At 45.9% G+C, this 16,187-nt stretch overlaps 1 pseudogene; it reads right to left on the reverse strand.

Annotated features, from left to right (window-relative positions):
- Window positions 1-13,651: 13,651 nt before the first annotated feature.
- Window positions 13,652-13,769, reverse strand: LOC146005987 (5S ribosomal RNA; annotated as a pseudogene).
- Between the last annotated feature and the right edge of the window lie 2,418 nt (window positions 13,770-16,187).

Genomic DNA, 16,187 nt, shown 5'->3' on the forward strand with positions numbered 1-16,187 from the left:
TCTCATATCTGCTGTGTATGTATATCCTGTTATGTGCTATATACTGTGTATATATAACGTGTATGTATGTATATGTGTATATATATATATATATATATATATATATATATATATATATATATATATATATTCTATCCTGTTATGTGCTATATACATCTCATCTGCTGTGTATGTATATCCTGTTATGTGCTATATACTGTATATATAACGTGTGTGTGTGTGTGTGTGTGTGTGTGTATATACCCTGTTATGTTCTATATACATCTCATATCTGCTGTGTATGTATATCCTGTTATGTGCTATATACTGTATCTATAACCTCATATCTGTGTGTATATGTGTGTGTGTGTATATATATATATATATATATAATCTATCCTGTTGTGTTCTATATACAGTCATATCTGCTGTGTACTGTACATAGTCGCTGCTGTATATATATACACCATGTTATGTGTTGTATACTGTATATACCCTCATGTGCTGTTCCTGCTGTATACTGTGTATATACTGTACAGTGTGTGTGTGTGTGTTTATATATATACACCCTTTTACATTCTGTCTCTATATACCCCCCTCATACCTACTGTATATATGCCCTATTTCATGCAGTATTTACACTGTTATGTGCTGTATTCTCTCTCTCGTTCTGTACATAGAACCTGCTGTATACTTTACTATATACAATTATCTGCTGTATACTGTACATAGTCACTACTATATACCATACATAGACCATATTACCTACTGTATATACCCTGTTATGTGCTGTAGACAGCACATAGACCACCTTCAGCTACCCATCTCTGGCACCCAGACATCTACCACACCTGACACCCATCTCCTGCAACTGCCTCTACTTCCCTCACCCAAATATATATTAGTGTGGAAGGGACAGCATCTCTACATATAAAAAGTAATGTGTAAGATCCAGTCCATGTTTTAGAGCAGCAGCAAGAAAACCAATTTGATCAAGGTGGGGCTGATTAGCAGCACCTGTGGCTTCCTAATAAGAGTTTCAAGGGCAGGAGGCCATGGCTCTTGATGGTGGCATATTTGCCCAAGTGATAGGCCGGGGGTGTAGGCTACGGTAGGGACCACTGGAGCAATCTGAAGAGTTAGAACAATGCTGTTATTACTTGTATGCTAAGTGTATTGTGTTATTCAAAATAGCACCTCCAGTGGTTACCATCCACCAATAAACACCATAGTCTCATAAAACTTTCCTTTTATATGGAGAGCCTTATTCATCCTCTTTAATAATCTTCTTTTCTAAAAAAAATAATCCAAAAGACTAAAAAATAGTGCAATACTGACGATACACCGTATATTCTTTATTAGCTGAATTTTACACTCACATGTATACACATGATAATTTGCATATAAGTCCACTTTAAGTGGATAGTATATTTCTTTCTTCCCCTTTCAGTGGTTCTCACAAAAGGATAGTGAAAGAACTTGAAAGTGCCGACACATAGTGCAAAAATGTTTCACCAATAAAAACAATTTATTAAACAAATGCACATATGTATGTGTGTGTGTGTGTGTGTGTATGTATGTATGTCCCTCTGAGGTTCCAAAACCGATGTGAAATTGTGCTCAACTGTTTCTTTAGGGAATCCTATGAGCCAGTCCCAGAAACTCTATCTGGATATCACTCTGCTGGAAACGGCTTCCACAGGTAAGGTCCTCAGGGAAAGAAATGAATGGACTACTTACTTGGGCGCTTTCGTACACTCAGGTCCTTCATCAGAAGCATAAGTCCATTGTTACTTGGCAGGTGTTATATACCTGCAATAATTGCCATTTACTCCTATAATCCCATCTATTTTTTCCCGCCGTATACATGTGACGTCCCGCCGCGTGCTTCCACCACCTTGCCGGCAGAAGTGTGTCACTGGTTGTTCATACTTCAGGATGAGTGGACCCTCTTGCCGGAAATGACGGACACGCTTGGATGTTGTCCATCATACCATATGTTGTTTGTATTCAGCAGTGGGCATCTGGGTGTGGTGAAAACTTGGGTCAGCACCTCTCCACCTGTCGCTGGGTTAGGGTACAGCTATTTCAAGGGACTAAACCTTGCAATATACGGGACATACCCTAACCAGAGGTTGGGTATAACAATCCAAATAATGCACCTTTTTTATATTTATTCATATTTTTATTTTATAATATACCGGCATGATATAGATGTATAATTTGAATGTTTTTTTCATTTATTAAAACTATATTTATATGATAAAATTATTGTATTATTTAAGCGCAGCAAACCACCTTTTTTTCCTTTTCTTTTGTAATATTGTACTTGGGTCCGACACCGCTTTTCTTTTGCTGCTGCTTGGGTCATAAAACAGCTTGGTCTATCAAGTGCTCCATCAATATCTTGATATCGTATTTCCTTGCATGACACCATGTACCGGCCTAGCTCCATTGCCACAATCCCCGACCTCTCCTGACCCATTTCTGCCTCTCCCCGCTCAGGCTGTAGAGGTGTAGGCAGGCTTGGCCTGGGAAAGCGCTCCAGGAAGTGCAGAGGCGTGTCTAAGGACAGCCGGGCAGGAAGGCAGGTTGTTACTCCTGGCAGCGGGTAAGCGGGCGGCCTGGTGACACGCTCTCAACTAGAAGAGCTGACATTGACTGATGGCTGCAAATAGTCCTCAGTGGCATGTCAGTGCGGGTGGGCGCATTTAAAAACATCATACAAGATAAACGGGTGGCTGTAATTGACAGGCAGTCCGTTAAACAAAAGGATTTCTTTGTGGGAGGCAGACTTTTGCACAATGATTAGCATAGTGAAGTATCTGCAGCTACTAAGTGTTTATCTAAAATTGAACAATAATAATTGGTGGTGTTAATCAATTGTACAAAATACACCGTAAGTGTATACATCAATGTCACTAATTCCGTGATGCTGTGAGGCTCTATAATAGAGCCAATTCTAAAGCTACAAAATAGGAAGAAAATGGTCCACAATGGGACTGATCCAGACGCAGATAGTATAACGTTAATTCATTGGCATCTTAAATACTTATGCATATATTAATCATTGGGTATAAGATGCATCTAATCCCACTGGAGTCATTTATGTATAGCTGATGAAATCAGTATTCAGGAGTCTTAATCAAAAATAAACTATACATACACAGGTATTTATAGAGGAAAAAGAAAAGTGTACCAGCGCTGGCTGAAAAACTATATATGAAAAAATTAATAGATAGAGCGGTATCCTTTACAAAATTTATTTATCAATAAAATATGCTAAAATAGCTGTACCATTAGTATATTAGGTATGCTTTTGTGTAAAACAGGGGGTTACAATAAAAATAGCACAATATGACATTCCATAAGCATCACAATTAATGAATTAAACGGGCATTTGATATATATTACCACACGGATGTCGCAGATGGTAGTCCCATAAAGCAGCAGGTAGCCAGGTGGCCAAAAGCAGTCCCAAAACACAGAGTCCAATGGTGGAATTAGGTGCCTCAGGTGGGAAAGATGGTGAACCTGGAGGATGATTGAATTTTCCTAGTCGCTGCCTCGGATGATGAGTCCGGATGGGATGGTGCAAGGTGCACAAGGCGTGGGTCCGCTGTGGTCTTGGATAAGCCCGGTAGGGTGATGCAGTGTGGATATGTCCAATAATATAGGGCTCTATATTATTGGACATATCCACACTGCATCACCCTACCGGGCTTATCCAAGACCACAGCGGACCCACGCCTTGTGCACCTTGCACCATCCCATCCGGACTCATCATCCGAGGCAGCGACTAGGAAAATTCAATCATCCTCCAGGTTCACCATCTTTCCCACCAGAGGCACCTAATTCCACCATTGGACTCTGTGTTTTGGGACTGCTTTTGGCCACCTGGCTACCTGCTGCTTTATGGGACTACCATCTGCGACATCCGTGTGGTAATATATATCAAATGCCCGTTTAATTCATTAATTGTGATGCTTATGGAATGTCATATTGTGCTATTTTTATTGTAACCCCCTGTTTTACACAAAAGCATACCTAATATACTAATGGTACAGCTATTTTAGCATATTTTATTGATAAATAAATTTTGTAAAGGATACCGCTCTATCTATTAATTTTTTCATATATAGTTTTTCAGCCAGCGCTGGTACACTTTTCTTTTTCCTCTATATTTACCTCGAGACCTGACAAGTTTCAGTACCAGCTGCAGTTAGTAGCGCACTGATCACCCACTGCTGTATTTTATACACAGGTATTTAAGGGAAATAGAGAGACGTAAAGTACAACGTGTTAAGATCAATTATTTCTGCTGCCTGGCGTCATCAATGGAGAGCGGATGGAAAGCGAGAGTAGAGATTGACACATTGATAGAAATTAGTGGTGTAAAGAGGACACTTCTGTAAGTAGTGTTAGATCAGACCTGATGCCATAGCATTGCATTGGTGAGGCAGACACCGGCACGCTGGTGAGGGAGAGCAGAAATGTGTGTGTGGAGGACACCAGCTGTGTGCGGTGTTAGATCAGACCTGATGCCATAGCATTGCATTGGTGAGGCAGACACCGGCACGCTGGTGAGGGAGAGCAGAAATGTGTGTGGAGGACACCAGCTGTGTGCGGTGTTAGATCAGACCTGATGCCATAGCATTGCATTGGTGAGGCAGACACTGGCACGCAGGTGAGGGAGAGCAGAAATGTGTGTGGAGGACACCAGCTGTGTGCGGTGTTAGATCAGACCTGATGCCATAGCATTGCATTGGTGAGGCAGACACCGGCACGCAGGTGAGGGAGAGCAGAAATGTGTGTGGAGGACACCAGCTGTGTGCGGTGTTAGATCAGACCTGATGCCATAGCATTGCATTGGTGAGGCAGACACCGGCACGCTGGTGAGGGAGAGCAGAAATGTGTGTGGAGGACACCAGCTGTGTGCGGTGTTAGATCAGACCTGATGCCATAGCATTGCATTGGTGAGGCAGACACCGGCACGCAGGTGAGGGAGAGCAGAAATGTGTGTGGAGGACACCAGCTGTGTGCGGTGTTAGATCAGACCTGATGCCATAGCATTGCATTGGTGAGGCAGACGTCGGCACGCAGGTGAGGGAGAGCAGAAATGTGTGTGGAGTACACCAGCTGTGTGCGGTGTTAGATCAGACCTGATGCCATAGCATTGCATTGGTGAGGCAGACACCGGCACGCTGGTGAGGGAGAGCAGAAATGTGTGTGGAGGACACCAGCTGTGTGCGGTGTTAGATCAGACCTGATGCCATAGCATTGCATTGGTGAGGCAGACGTCGGCACGCAGGTGAGGGAGAGCAGAAATGTGTGTGGAGTACACCAGCTGTGTGCGGTGTTAGATCAGACCTGATGCCATAGCATTGCATTGGTGAGGCAGACGTCGGCACGCAGGTGAGGGAGAGCAGAAATGTGTGTGGAGTACACCAGCTGTGTGCGGTGTTAGATCAGACCTGATGCCATAGCATTGCATTGGTGAGGCAGACACCGGCACGCTGGTGAGGGAGAGCAGAAATGTGTGTGGAGGACACCAGCTGTGTGCGGTGTTAGATCAGACCTGATGCCATAGCATTGCATTGGTGAGGCAGACACCGGCACGCAGGTGAGGGAGAGCAGAAATGTGTGTGTGGAGGACACCAGCTGTGTGCGGTGTTAGATCAGACCTGATGCCATAGCATTGCATTGGTGAGGCAGACACCGGCACGCTGGTGAGGGAGAGCAGAAATGTGTGTGTGGAGGACACCAGCTGTGTGCGGTGTTAGATCAGACCTGATGCCATAGCATTGCATTGGTGAGGCAGACACCGGCACGCTGGTGAGGGAGAGCAGAAATGTGTGTGTGGAGGACACCAGCTGTGTGCGGTGTTAGATCAGACCTGATGCCATAGCATTGCATTGGTGAGGCAGACACCGGCACGCTGGTGAGGGAGAGCAGAAATGTGTGTGTGGAGGACACCAGCTGTGTGCGGTGTTAGATCAGACCTGATGCCATAGCATTGCATTGGTGAGGCAGACACCGGCACGCTGGTGAGGGAGAGCAGAAATGTGTGTGGAGGACACCAGCTGTGTGCGGTGTTAGATCAGACCTGATGCCATAGCATTGCATTGGTGAGGCAGACACCGGCACGCAGGTGAGGGAGAGCAGAAATATGTGTGTGGAGGACACCAGCTGTGTGCGGTGTTAGATCAGACCTGATGCCATAGCATTTCTGAAATTTGCTACCAGAAAGTCTCTCCTACACCAGAAACACAAGAAGAAATTGGCTGATGTATGTGCAAAAATGGACTGCTGGGTATCAAATAATATGTAATTATACAATGGTGTTGTATTGGTATGAGGTCAATTTGATATACTAATGCTATACAATGGTTATGGAGATAGCATATATTCAGAATGCACGTTCCTCCGTGTGGGAGAAAAAAGAAAAGAGACAGAAGCCAGCGCTGAGAGCCCCGGTGTGTGCTGTCTTCCTCAGTCTTCAATGAGCGGACGGCGGGGTGAGGCAGGCACCGGCAGGCTGGTGAGGGAGAGCAGAAATGTGTGTGGAGGACACCAGCTGTGTGCGGTGTTAGATCAGCCCTGATGCTGGAGTATTGCAGGGCTGAAATGCGCAGCCAGTGGGTTTGGCCACACACGGAGGGAGCAGAGAGAGTACCACTGTAACCAGCGTTAGCACCGGTCAGCGTCTGGATGCTGTCTATCAGTTCCCCCCTGCAGCAGACCTACAAAGCACATGTCTCACTTATACACTAACTATACTTCCTGTAGGCTCTCCACGCTTCCAGTACATCACCTCACTGCTCATTCTAGGCCACTCCAACCTCATTCTATATCACTACTCTGAACAACCTGGACACTGATCTCCATACTGCACTAAATGCTGTCACACACTGCTTCTGTCTCACTTATACATTACCTATACTTCCTGTAGCCTCTCCACGCTTCCAGTATATCACCTTCTCACTGCCCATTCTAGGCCACTCCAACCTCATTCTATATCACTACTCTGATCAACTTTACACCGAAATATGGCTCCTCGATCCGGTCCCATACCAGTCCTCACTGTCAGGTCTCACCCCCTCTCAACTTCCACACCTCTCACACGCACCCACAACCCACACAACCTAATTCCTATCTCACCTGTCCCCTCCCTTCCTTTCTCCTGTGCTCTCTGGAATGCTAGATCAGTCTGCAACAAGCTCCCAACTATCCATGACCTCTTTATCTCCCACTTTTTTAACCTTCTCGCCATCACTGAAACCTGGCTCTACGCCTCTGAGGCTGGTTTCACACACTCCGGCTCCTGCCGGACGGTGAAATCCCGCACGGCCAGGGAGCCGTGCCGCACACATTAGTTGTGAATGGACACTGTGTCCATTCGCACGGGACGGCCCCGGCCCGGCCGCACGGCTGCAGCCGGATCCCACCACTGGAAGGGACGGCTGCCGGGCTGTGGCCATCCCTTCCATGATAAACTAATGTGTGCGGCACGGCTCCCTGGCCGTGCGGGATTTCACCGTCCGGCAGGAGCCGGAGTGTGTGAAACCAGCCTATCACTACCTCCCCTGCTGCCCTATCTTATGGAGGCCTCTCCTTCTCACACTCGGTCAGACCTGATGGCCGCCAGGGTGGAGGAGTGGGCATCCTCCTCTCCCCCAACTGCACCTTCCGCGCCATCCCACCTGAACCCTCCCTTACATTCTCCACCTTTGAGGTACACACTATCCGCCTCTTCTACCCTATTCACCGCCTTGTGGCTGTAATCTACCGGCCCCCTGGCCCCTGCTCCCCTTTCCTTGATAACTTTGCTGCGTGGCTTCCACACTTTCTTGCCTCTGACCTCCCCTCTATCATCCTCGTTGACTTTAACAATCCTATTGACATCAATAATGCTGCCTCCTCTAATCTTCTTGACCTTACCACCTCCTTTAGACTTTCTCAATGGACCTCCACCCCCACTCATAATCTCGGACACTCCCTTGACCTAGTCTTCACCCACCATTGTAATCTCACTGATTTCTCTAATTCTTCCTTCCCACTCTCTGACCACAATCTGCTCTCTTTCACCCTCTCATCCTCCCCTCTCCCCTCAATGCCCAGACCCACAGTCACCAGACGTGACCTCGGGTCTCTTGACCCTACTGTCCTGTCCTCCCTGGATACTTTCCTTTCTCCTCTTTCAACCATGACCTGCCCCAACCAGGCTGCCTCTTTCTGTTACTCTTCTCTCTCCTTTGCTCTCGACTCTGTAGCCCCCCTCCACACTGTCCCCCTCCGACGCTCTAAACCCCAACCCTGGCACAACAAAATAACACGATTCTTGTAAAAATGTGCACGCTCTGCTGAACGCCTCTGGAGGAAATCTCACTATCTGGCAGACTTCCTCCATTTCAAGTTTATTCTCTGCGTCTCTCCTCTGACAAACAATCTTTTTTTAAATCTCTCATCTCTTCTCATTCCTCCAATCCCCGACGTCTCTTTGAAATTTTCAACACTCTACTTCGCCCTGCACCACCTCTCCTCCCTTCATCCCTCACTGCCACTGACTTTGCCTCCTCCTTCCTCTCTAAAATTGAGATATTCCGACATGATATCTCCTCCCGTACCCCCTCTGCTGCCCACACACCCCAATCATCCTCCCCTCCCAACTACCCAACTCTGTCATCCTTCTGCCCTACTACAGCTGAGGAAGTCCACTCCCTCATCTCATCCTCTCCCCCTCTACCTGTCCCTTGGACCCTCTCCCCCACTGGCTGCTCCCACCTTGCTCACCTCTTTAACCTATCCCTTTCTACTGGCATCTTTCCCTCACCCTTCAAACATGCTCTGGTCTCATTTATTCTTCTAGACCCTTTATCTCCCACAAGCTACCGCCCTATCTCTCTTCTCCCATTTGCCTCTAAAATACTAGAACGTCTGGTTTACAGGCGTCTCACCAGCTACCTGTCTGACCACTCCATCCTTGATCCCCTTCAATCTGGCTTTCGCCCACTTCACTCCACTGAGACTGCCCTAGTGAAAGTCACCAATGACCTGCTGTCAGCCAAATCCAAGGGTCACTTCTCCCTGCTTATCCTTTTGGACCCATCTGCTGCCTTTGACACTGTGGATAACCCTCTCCTCCACACATCAACTGGTTTTCCTCTTACCTCTCCAACCGTTCCTTCTCTGCCTCTGGCTTCACCTCACCACCTTCCATCCTTCCTGTCTGGTCCTTCAGGGTTCCGTCCTTGGCCCCCTTCTGTTCTCCCTGTACACCTCCTCTCTGGGTGCACTCATTAACCTCTTTGGCTTCCAATATCACCTCTATGCTGATGACACCCAAATCTACCTCTCCTCTCCTGATCTGTCCCCCACTGTTCTCTCTCAGGTTTCCAACTGCCTCTCTGCCATCTCCTCCTGGATGTCTGAGCGATTTCTAAAGCTGAATATGGACAAAACCGAATTCCCCCTACTAATATCTCTATCACTGTTAACACCACCATCTCCCCCGTTCCCCAACTCCGCTGCCTGGGTGTCACTCTCGACTCCTCCCTCTCCTTAGCACCCCACATCCAAGCCCTGGTCCATTCTTGCCGGTTCCAGTTACGCAACATTGCTCGCATCAGGCCCTTTCTCTCACAGAGTGCAACTAAGCTGATCATCCACTCATTGGTCATCTCACGGCTCCACCTACTGCAATACTCTCCTCACCGGCCTCGCTCGATCCCAACTGGCTCCTCTCCAATCTGTCCTCAATGCTGCAGCCAGGCTTATCTTCCTCTCCCGCCGCTCTATTTCTGCTACTCCCATTCAACAAAATCTGCACTGGCTTCCATTCCTCGACAGAATCCTCTTCAAACACCTCACACTCACATACAGGGCCATCTCTAATTCCATTGCTCCATATATCTCTAACCTCATCTCCATTCATACACCCTCCCGCCCTCTACGGTCGGCTGACGACTATCGTCTCTCCTCCACCCTGATCACTACTTCCCACGCTAGAGTACAGGACTTTGCCCGTGCTGCACCCCTTCAGTGGAACGCACTCCCTCGCCCCATTAGACTCTCCCGACCTTGCAAAGCTTCAAACGGTCACTAAAAACTCACCTATTCATCAAAGTGTATTTGGGGAGTATACACTGCACTGTCAATAGGGATGGTGGTAAAATATATGAAGTGGTTCAATCGCGCTGTACACAATGATGGAGGACACGCTGTATATAGTAAAAAAATTTTATAGACCTAAATAATTAAGATAACAATTCAGGTGGGTAATCAACAGAAATTGGAATATACTAAACACACAAACATGTATATATTCATCAAAGCATACCCTTCCACTGCATAAACTAGCTGGTTCTCCGATCCCTTGCCTGTTTACATCCTGCTATCTAACCACCACCCACTCGCTTGCACCTCTTGTAATCTGTCTTCCTCCCCTTCCTACTAGATTGTAAGCTCCTCAGAGCAGGGCCCTCTTCCCTCCTGTTTTTTAAAGCCCTCTTCTCTTCACATGTCACTCACAGCTCTCCTATACTCAAACACTCAAGGTGCGTACACATGGGGGGGAGATATATTGCTTGCAATATATTGCTGAGCAATATATTGCTCAGTGTCTCCTTTTCATCAGCGACCAGAGATGGTCGCTGATGAAAAGGAACCTCTGCTGGGGGAGCCGCAGAGGTAATTAGCTGGTCGCAGGAGCAGGCTACTGAAACCAGCGATTACAATGGGGCAGAAAACGGGAGCGCGCACCCGGCGTGTTAGGGTTAGGGATTTATCGCTGGTGCGCACTCCAATCACTGGCAATATGGTCGCCTGCGACCATATTCCCAGCGATTATAGCCCCTATCGCCCCCGTGTGTACACAGCATTAGTGATTATCTTCGTCTGCATACTCCTCAAGCCTCTTATAGTATGTTGATTGAGTCCTCACTATATACAAGCTGTAATGTGTATTGAACTGTGGCGCTCCTTATTTGTACTTTTTATTTGTATTTTTGTTATTTATTGTATGCTATGCCAAGTTTTGCCTCCCTGTACTGTTCTTTCTCTTTCAATGGTCCTGGTGACACAGCTCAACATTGGGATGTAGGAGGGTCCGTAGGAGCCAGGCACCTATCCTAAAGCTTTAGAGGGTAGGCTCCTCCTTTCTGCATCCCAGACTCTTCAGTTCGTGTTAGGTGCCCACTGGAGTGGGTGCTATTCTAAAGGGCTGCGGGAGCAGCCGAAGGATTAGAGTTAGTTAGGGTTTTTATTATTTTATTAACTTTTACACTAGCTAGGTAGGCACAGTGTGAGGATTCTTATTAGTGAATCCTCACACTGCTAGCGCAGCAGGAGCTGACAGAAGCGCGTCCTGTCAGCTCGCTGTGCACAGGGGAGACGCTGTCTGGCCTCCCTGTGCAGCGCTTACAGCTTCTTTTAAGAAGCTGCCTGGGCTCCGGAGCTCTCTGAAACCGGCTTCACGCTAGGTGGGGATCATGGGGGACAGGCGCTCCGTGATGGCGGCGGCCATTTTCTGCGGAGCTTACGCACTGAGCTCCTATATGAGAGGACAGCAGTGTGTTACAGGCATGTTCCAAGTGGTCCCCAGCTGAGGGGGAGATACTGGAACTAGGAGATCCTGCTAAGGGAGCGGCTGACTGGGGGTGGTTGGCGCCAAAAGTCACGGACCCCGCAGCAGCAGGGACTTGGTCTCTTCCCTCACTCTGTTTTGGCGCCATTCGGAGCGCTTGCAGCGGAGCTGAGCTGGCTGACAGATCCTGACAGAGTGTTTGGATTTCCTGGGCATCGTTTCCCCACATCTGAAACCAACAGACAGATAAATGTCTGGGTGCATTGACTCTGTATAAACGCAATTGTACATTGAATGCACTGTGATTGTTACTTTACATCATGTCTGAGCAACAGGCTGTGGTTTTGGGGGAGGGAGCCCTTAATACATTGAGCGCTTGCAGTGTCTGTACACTGAAATTTGTCCTGGAGCAGATGGCCAAGGGGGGCTTGTGTATTACCTGCGCTGCTGTGAGACCCATGGGGAGTGAACTCCAGAGGGTAGAGCAATTGGAACCTGCGTGGGCCAGTGCCCTGGGCAGGTCTGTAAATGCTTTAGTGCAATTGCAGGTCTGTAAATGCTTTAGTGCAATTGCTGGACAGACAGAGTGATGTCTTGGTAGATTCTCAGAGACCTATGTCATCATCTCAGCAGTCCTCTGGCTCCTTGCCTCTTACCCAGGCAGATCCGGGTTTCCTTCAGGTGATGCAGGATACTGCAAAGGGGATTAACAGGTTTAGTGAATTGCTAGACAAGATTGATGTTGATGCTGTGGGGACCCCTAAAAGGTCTTACTCAGTGCCTGTTTTGGTTGATGAAGAGGATGGAGCATATGCAGACATTCCCTGGGAGCAGGGTGATGATTCTGAGGATTCCTCAGCCGCAGGGGTGGAGGATTTGATTACTGCTGTAAAACAGGCTTTGAACTTGTCTGTGGAGGATAAAACTCCTGCAAAAGGTGTATTTAAACGGCAGCGTAAGGAAGCTGTTACCTTCCCTTCAGATGAAGGTTTACAGGATTTATTGGAAGGGGCTTGGAAAACGCCCGATAAAAGGCTACAGATGCCAAAGAGATTCTTAAGTTTATACCCCATGCCTGAGGCTCACGCAGACCTCTGGGAGAAAGTTCCAGTGGTATATGCTTCTGTGGCACGGTTGTCAAAAGCCACTGTGCTACCAGTGCAAGGGGGAGCAGCTTTTAAGGACCCCGTGGACAAAAAGCTGGAGGGTAACCTCAAGGCAATATTTGAAGGGGTGGGATACACCCTACGTCCTCTGATTGCTTCAGCCTGGGTCTCTAAGGCCATGATTGTGTGGGCCAATGATTTGTGCACTATTTTACACGCTGACCCTTGTGTGTTGTTGCTTGCGGAGAAGCTTAAAGCAGCCGCAGAGTATGTGCTGGAGGCTGAGGAGGAAGCTCTCAAAATGGCTGCCAGAGTTTCCACAGTGTCTGTCAATGCCAGGAGAGTACAGGAAGGGGGTGGTCACAAGAAAGACCAAAAAGGGAACATACAAACGGGTTTTTGGGGCACACTTGACGATAACAATAGTATAGTTAGTATAAAGATGTGATATATGGGTGAGATAAGACTTAACTTTTATTAGGAATGAACTCTAAAAAAAGGGGTGATATTTGGATGCAAACAATGTGCTACACAAGACAATACGTATTAAATACATTGTGTGTGGAAATATCACAGGATAAAAGGTTGTTAACCTATCAAAAAGGAGAGAGGGTCCTTGATACAATTGACAAAGTAAGCGCAATGTTTAAGATAAATACACAGATACCTGTAGCAAACAGAGGGAATCCCTGTTGTTATCCAAAAATTGTTTCATTAGTGACAATATATAAGGAGATTATACAAGGTACAGGTATATGATTATGGATGCTTGACACACTGAATCACAATATTTAAGAGATATATATCAATCTATCTCCGTCATAAGTGGGAATTATTGCCCGGAAGTGGGAAATAGTAATGGAAGGTCACTGCCTGACAGTAAAAAGAAATAGTAAAGATTTAGGAGTGTGAAACTTGCAGAAGCATGTAGAAAGATTAGTAAGATTGAGCTGTATTAAGAAGGTGATCTCCTGCTGCAATTTAATTACAACACCCGGTATTCCCAAAGAGTCTTCCCAAAGGTACTAACCGGGCCCAACACTGCTTAGCTGCTGAAATCGGAATGGGTTCAGGCGATCCAGTGTGGTATGGTAGTAATATTTAGAACATGCGAGAGGGATACCAGCGTTTGAGGCTCAAATGAAATAAGGTGCTTCTGCTGTCAGAAGTGCCGTTATTAGTCCACCCTGGTGCTCACCTGCATTGCAGGGGGGATGGATACGACGCGACTGATGAGAGAGCACTGAAATGAGGAAAAAATAGCGAAAAAGACGGGCTGGTGTCAATAATGCAAACCTTGACCTCTGCTGTCCATCATCCACCTTGGGTGTCCAATAATGAATGAGAGAGTCACTGATTGCTGATCCTGTCCCAGAAGGAGAAGAAATTAAATACTAAGGACAGCACAACCAGCGATGTTATGACTGGCAGTATTATTGCTGAAAAATGGGATGAGATTTATTAAAGATGACGGGAATTGATCGTGCCCAAGTTTATTTGGGGTTTGTATCCTCATGAGTGGTACATCTTAGTCCCCACAAATGTCAGTAGATGGTAATTTCTGACAGAAGCTATGATGCTACCTTGAGGAGATTTATTGCTGGATTGCCCAGTCTGTACGCTGCAAAGACAGATGGAGCGATTTTTATCTGCAGTGTATTTAAAAAAAAGCAGATATTGGTACAGACTGTGTAAAGAGTTCTGTGCTGATATCGACAGAATATGGGGGAGGAAAAAGGGGGAGAAGATAATTACAGTAAATAACGTGCCAATCACAATAAAGTAAGCATGCAATCAGGATCAAAAATTTTTACTGTTTAACAGCGCTGGTCTCATGCTAATAAACAAATGCTACAATATGAAGGAAGTTTCAATATGATTTCTTTTTAGGAAAAAGACAGAGCCCACTACTGTGAGTGGGTTGCAGATGTAGCGATGTTTATACCCTAAATAGAGTAATGAAGTAGTATTTTGAACACAGTATCTAATAGTTATATTGTACACAGAGAATCAGATAATATTAGGCACATGGAGTTAAATACCAGTAGTCATATAAATCATACCAACAGATTCTCTTGATGCTTTTGTACCAACAATGTAAAAGCTAGATTTCTGCATACCTAGAATAATTGCTGCGATCGGGCGTTGCTACCTATAATAATTATCATGGGTGACCAGGTGTAATTAATTAGCGCAACTGCTGAGTATATTTTGGATATTAGCTACATTAATAAACACCACATGTAAAAGCAATGAATCAGTATATTTCAAATGCTGGCTGAAGTTAAAGACACCCCTCCAGACGGTTACCCGCACTGAATTGCGGGGGCCGTCAGAGGCGAACAAATGTTGCTATGCCGTCTGGGGGTAGAAAAGATAAGATACAAAGGGCTGAAACAATGAGCTCCCCAAAGAGAGTAAAGGGTAAGACGGTACTTAGCTGGGAGGAAGCGGCACCCAACGCCAAATGTCGGGAGCCGCTGCTCCTGATGTCAGGTAGTGAACAGCGTAGAAGACGGAGGTTGGGGGTGTGTCAGAGGCGTATCCTCACACGTGTTTCGCCTATGGCTTTCTCAAAGGACGCTGACAGGGAAGCTGAACAGCCGGTATAAGTGTGTGGCTCTGTCCAATAGGAGCCAAGGGGAGGGTGAAAGTGAAGGTGAACAAGTGACTGATGGGATGAAATGGAAATGGCCATGGGATGAGTTAAAGGGAAGGGAGGACGGGGGAGGACGGAAATGCAGGGAACGCAGTGTTGCGCTCTGCTTGTAATAGCGGAGATCAAAAGCGGGAAGCTATGGTAGCTTGAAAGGATGCTGCTGCAGTGGTTTAGTTCGTGCACAGCATAATATGGATTTAATAATGGCAAAACGACTGTGCATTAGTAAGCTATAGCTTGAAGGGATGCTGCTGCAGTGGTTAGTACGTGCACAGCATGATATAGATTTAACAATGGCAAAACGACTGTGCATTAGTAAGCTATACAGCTATAGCTTAAAGGGATGCTGATGTGGCAATTGATACAGACAATAATATTCAATGATGGTAGGAAACAAAAAATGTACATATAAAGATCTGAGAGTATATACATATGTATATTTTACAGTAATTAAGAACGCTGCAAAGGAAATGAATCAATATAATAATGAGAATGAAAAAATACAAAAATATAATAATTATATATGCAAAAAATATAATAATAAATATGTATGTATATAAATATAATACAAAGAGGTACACCAAGTATGTAATGGAAACTAGTTTGTTAACCGTTAACAGAGGCTGATGATAAAAGATTAGGTAGACAGGATAGATGAAATGTGAGAAGTTACAATGAATATGTAATAGTAATGTCTGAACTTAATAGATGGTTTACCCATACTATAATGGGATCCTGCAAAATCATGATGAATATTAAAATTTTAAACAAAGTAAGATTGAATATATGGGTTTATTGTATATTAAATAATGGACAAATTTGCCTAAGTATTAATGCTAAGAAGAAAAGGTATAGTGTA

The sequence above is a fragment of the Crinia signifera genome, chromosome 5 (assembly GCF_055691185.1).
Source record: "Crinia signifera chromosome 5, ASM5569118v1, whole genome shotgun sequence".
In the NCBI taxonomy this organism is placed as follows: Eukaryota; Metazoa; Chordata; class Amphibia; order Anura; family Myobatrachidae; genus Crinia; species Crinia signifera.